Here is a 6,000-nt window from a genome sequence, read left to right on the forward strand (position 1 = left end):
ACAGTATGTATTTGTATACACAGCAAAATATGGGGACCCAAAACAACTCTATGGGTGTTAATTTCAACACTTTGAAAGTGTCTCATGGGGTCCACTCAAAACAGAGTTAAATCAACACTTTCAAAAGGGTTGGCACATTGACACCAAAGTAAGGGTTAATTTTAACTCAGGGCAGAGTTAAAAAATGTAACTATATTTAACACCACCTGGTGTAATATATTGTTATTTTATTCAACTCTCTTGAGTGTAAATATGGTAAAAAGGTCAAATAGACTGTAAATTACAAAATAAAAAACATTTTATTTGAAAACATTCACAACTTCAACAATTCATTCAATTTTTAAAATGCAACAATGTCAAATATGCTTTAAATGTTTTATTAGTACAGACAGTATCAACAAAATATGATGTCCAAACTTGATGTTTCATCAGAGCAATTAGAAAGTTCAATATATCGTCACTCATAGTTTTCTTCTGAACTCATAGTTTTCTTCTGAAATTACATTTTAAACAACTTGGCGTGCAAATCATTCACTTCTGGTGTTTCCTTGGTCCTCCATATCAAACACAGCAGTTTAAATGAAGGTATAAATGCTGCAAACTTGTGTGAAAACAAACTGGAGCTAGGAAATCTCATCAAGCATGTCCTGTGAATGAAGTGCTTCCCAGCCACAGGATGACCTTTTTATCCATGACGATGTACAGTAGTAGCTGCTGATCGCTCGTCTGGTGGTTCCTGATGCACGGATATACTGTAGGGTGATGCTCATCTAAGAACTCTTCAAGACTCCAGCATGACTAAAAAATGTTTGAAAACAAATTGCAATCAAATTCTATGATATATTTAAAAGAACATTTAAAGTAAATAAAACATTCAAGAAATCTAAACTCACCTTTTGAAAATCTTCATGATGATCCACAACTTGACTCTCCCAGCTGGTTGAGGTGACAGGATATGGAAAAGTAGAAAAAACACATACATCACTGTTAGATCTCCAAAAACAATTAGGTTAACCACTATGACTAGAACTGGAAAAACAGGCAGCTGTCTGTCCAGAATCCTGAATTTAACACAACACTTGGAGCAAAATTTAGAGGAGCTTAAAATCTTTTATATCATTTAGTGATGCTGACTTCCCCAAAATATTGGCCACAGTGTAAAAAATATTCATAAACTTACAGTTTTCTGTAAGCGTGTGCGTGCGTGCGTGTGTGTGTGTGTGTGTGTGAGTGTTTCTTTACCAGATTCAACTTGTTAGGCCCTTTCAGGTCCAGTATTGATGCCACCTTTCCTGGAGTCTAGCAAATGTTTCAGGTCCAAATATAATCTAAAATATTAGGATAAGCAGAAGAGAAAAAGTGCAAAGCAAAGAGCAAAACATTATTTAAGTAACAGTTTACCCCCAATACAAAACTTATCACCTTCATGTCATTTGTTATTCTCTAATGCTCTAATACCCTCTCAGCTTATGTGAAACAAATACAGAACTTTATCAAACATACCTTCATTATTATCACCACATATGACCAAGAAGGTGTGCTTGGTCATTTCACCAACTCTGGAAATACACCATCCGTCTCTAATCAGCCACCGTCACATGGTCTTGTGTTATTGTACAGAGAACTGTGGCTGTTAAAAAACAACAACACATTAGTATCTAACACATATGCATAACCTTCAAATAAAAAAGAGAGATGAACATCACAAAGTATGCCTCACACATTTTCAAATATCTTTTGATTCAGATGTTGATTATTGATAATAAATCTACAAATCAAACCTGTATCATCATTAGGCTGCTCAAATATGAATCAGTTGATTAATTTTACAGACAGGTGGCTGTTTACAACGCACTAATAAAACGGAAATGTTGTGTACAGTACATGCTAAGTTTAGCCTATAGTTTTAAGCACAATATCATGCGGGAGAAAAAGCTTGACTAAGATGTTCCTGACTACAGAAATAGCCTAACTTACTAACGTCAGACATCCCGAGTTGGGAAAAGTCATTTTCGGGGGATACAGAGTTGATTTGCGGGAGGTAGCGGGAGAGATGAGTACCGTGAGTTGAGCGCGCCATGTATTTTAGAATTCTAAACATAGGTTTCTATCAGGATACACACACCGGCGCCGCAAGTCGGCGGCTGTCGGCGGCGCCCGGCGACGGCTCAGGACGCAATTCATTTTTCAGCCGCGCCACAGAGCGCCATCTGATTAGTTTCATGTTAAATATCATTCGAATGTGCGCGTCTGGTGTGTGATACTTTAAACTGTCATTTACGCGCCGTGTCGCGGCGCCGAGCGGCGCTTCTGGTGTGCGACCTGCTGAAGAGCGGTGGGGGTGACTTGCGCGCGACGTACCTGAAGAGCTGGGAGGGATGCGGTGGAGAGGGGCGTGCAAAGTGTTTAATGACCGGGCGGGAGACGCGCGATTTCCGGGAGATTATCATTCATTTGCGGGCATCTACTTGGGCATCTGGGAGTCTCTGTGCATTTGCGGGATAACGTTAACGTTAGTCCCGCAACTTCCGGGAGACTTCTGTAACGTTAAATGTCTGATAAAGTGCAAACGCGGTAATTTAAAGACATTAATGTTAACATTCCGACTTTAATGGTTGTCAACACTTAATTTAATTCAAGCGTATTATCACACGAGTCTAAGTTATGGACTAACAGTATATGGACGGCCACGAATGAACCAGTTTAAAAGGGCCGCGTTGTTTAAAATAACCAAATTAACGTACACGAATAACAAACAATCATTTGTTTCAGTCAGGAAGCCTTTTACAATTAAGCATATGTTCATTTACTCACCAGATATGTTTTAGAAACTCTCCAGAGCTTATGGAAACCGTCCTGTGTTGCCGTTAGCATCCGGGCAGAGTAGGCTAACGTTAGGCGGCTCCGGGGATTCCCTCGGTAGTTTGCTTGGAATTAAAGGAGAAGTGTCCATTTTATTTTACAGATGGGTAACAACGCACAAAATGGCATTAAGCGTGACAGAAATGTGTTGAACATGTACATTTGATGTTTTTATGCACTATGTATGCGTGATATATAAAAACATTCTTGAAAAGAAGTGAATAGTAATGCAGTTAAGCTAGATACACAAACGACCATGAATGAACCGCAGAAGTTTAAAATTGTCACTCCATTCCAAAGTTATTAACTTAACAACATGTTTACAATTGTATTTCCTTAAAGAAAGTCAGTACAATACCAACATTTAGGTAGTTTGACTCACCAGTTGCTGTTCTAAACCTCAGATGGAAAATGGCGTCTGGAAAATTCTTCAGTGACTGGGGCTGCATGAATTCCCGGATGTTGGAAATAACACCACCAAGTGTTGAAAAGATAACTCCTTGATTTCGCACTGAATAAAATCAATTCTAACTCTTATTATATTCATTTATCAAAATCTAACTCTTTAACGTCAACACTTTACTCTCAAATGCTTCAACACCGAGAATTTAACTCTGATGAATTTGCTGTGTAATGATGGCTGGTTCTTTTACTTAAAAGCTCAGATTTGATTATTAATTTATTTTGTTTACAAAGTTTGAGGTTTAGTGTATCAAGATTATTCACACCTCACAGATGTTGATATACCTTAAAGTTCGCTTTGATAGGTCAGTGTTTACACTTCACCATTGCACACACTTTATAATATTTAATTATATAAAAATATATTTTGTTTAAATATTTTTGACTATTAAACCTATTTTCCTTTGTAATGTTGGTAAATTATAGTAAAATTAAAATTAAATTAAATTAAAATTAATAAAATTGTAAAAACAATCCTAATATTCCTAAATGTATTGTTAATAAATATTCGATAATTATTGATATCGAATGATATGAAACATGATATCGGGATAAATTTGTTTGCAATATCGCCCAGCCCTAATAAATTGTCTAGATTGGTGTTGCATATTGTGGTACAAAAACCCTGTAATAAACTGCCAGTACATTTTCTGTTATTTTAAAGACTATAAGTTATTTCTTATGGATTATATTATTTTAAACTACTAAAATGTCTGTAAAAGTCACTTTGTTTATGCTGTTGAGTTGAATTTTCAACATTAAAAGTCGACAGAGCAGAGATCAACATCTCAAAACGCAATTCACAAACGTAAATAAACAGAAAACACTTGTGAATCACAAAATACGGAAAATATTAATTACCAGATATTTTTACAGTGCATAACTAGGCTAACCCAAGTCTTTGTATCCAGTCCAAAAGTGGTCAAAGTCATCTTCCACCTCATCATTTCATTGACTTTTCACAACACTATTCATAATTCCATACACTGGGCTGAACCATATAAATTGCTCTTTAAAGACGATCCACCTCTGCCCTCAATGAAAGCCAAGTCTGGTCTCCTAACGCTCATAGCTGATCAATGCATCTTATTCATCCATATGCAATGATATCATAGCACGTCTAATAGCCTAATTGCTATTTAATATATGGAGGAGACGAAACGGAGACGATTCGGTCTCGACTCAAGTGGTGTTTTGTTAAGACGCCACGGCCACACCCCTTTCTGAATCCATTTGCCTAAATCACAGCGTCTCCAGAGGCCCGCTGGATAATGTACCAGCCGAGCCTGGTAAACTGTTTTGTTAACAATGCATTATGAAGGCAAGAAAAAAAAGGGAGGACTGAAAGAAAAGAGAGAGGCGTAAAAAAAAGAGGTGGACACTTCTGAATGCCAAACAGTTGGGTGGGTGTGAAGGGGCCTCTCTATTCGGGAAGAGCAAGAGGTGACACCCCTGTCTCTTCACTGCACACAAACACACACACACACACACAGTCCATTTTTGTTGCAGGCTCTGCTTAGTCACACCACCTGCTCTGCTCATTTTTCGAACACACACTCATATGATGGTAGTGACAGAAGGCGTCTTTTACTTCCTGGCTGGCTCGCCATTTTTTTTAGCCCATCACTTTCTATACTGCTCCTCCCCGAGCGCCGACTTCAATAGAAGATGACAGCGAAGATTGAATGGCCATCACGGAAAAAGCAGTAAGACATAATGAAACGATCAATAATGCTGAGATCAGAGGAGTGTTTAAAGTTTATGCGTCTGTGATGGAAAGAGAGAGAGAGGCCTTATGGGTCATCCGTCACGGTTAGTGTTTCCTTGTCATGACGGGTTATAATAAACACCCATTATTTGCTCGACATTATCTTACTGCTGCTTCAAAGGGGGATTAAATGTATGGCGATTTGACGCCGAATCATGTTCGTTTTTATGAGAGCCAGCAGGTCCTGAGGACTTTTATTTTATCTTACTTATTTTATTTTCGTTCATTCATTTTTTTTTTCAGGTTAGTCCCTTTATTAAGCCAGGGTCACCACAGCGGAATGAACCGCCAACTTATCCATCATTTGTTTTACACAGCAGATGCCCTTCCAGCTGCAACTTATCACTGGGAAACACCTATACACACTCATTCACACACATACACTACGGACAACTTAGCTTATGTATTATGGAGAATTTAGCTTAATTCACCTATACCACATGTATGTATGTTTGTGTATATATATATGTATATATATATATATATATATATATATATATATATATATATATATATATATATATATATATATATATATATATGTATATATATATATATATATATATATATATATATATATATATATATATGTATATATATATATATATATGTATATATATATATATATATATATATATATATATATATATATATGTATATATATATATATATATGTATATATATATATATATATGTATATATATATATATATATATATATATATATATATATATATATATATATATATATATATATATATATATATATGTATGTATGTATGTATATATATATATATATATATATATATATATATATATAAATATATATATATATGTATGTGTATATATATATATATATATATATATATATGTATATATATATATATATATATATATATATATATATGT

General features: G+C 35.3%; 1 long non-coding RNA gene across 1 annotated transcript; it reads right to left on the reverse strand.

Annotated features, from left to right (window-relative positions):
* Positions 1-362: 362 nt before the first annotated feature.
* Positions 363-3,481, reverse strand: LOC137496160 (uncharacterized). Its single transcript, XR_011016265.2, has 6 exons — positions 3,245-3,481; positions 2,815-2,927; positions 1,504-1,630; positions 1,243-1,328; positions 894-936; positions 363-798 (listed from the first exon to the last, which is right to left on the reverse strand). It is a non-coding gene; the product is annotated as an uncharacterized lncRNA (long non-coding RNA).
* Between the last annotated feature and the right edge of the window lie 2,519 nt (positions 3,482-6,000).

This window comes from Danio rerio, chromosome 7 (genome assembly GCF_049306965.1).
Source record: "Danio rerio strain Tuebingen ecotype United States chromosome 7, GRCz12tu, whole genome shotgun sequence".
Taxonomy (NCBI): Eukaryota; Metazoa; Chordata; class Actinopteri; order Cypriniformes; family Danionidae; genus Danio; species Danio rerio.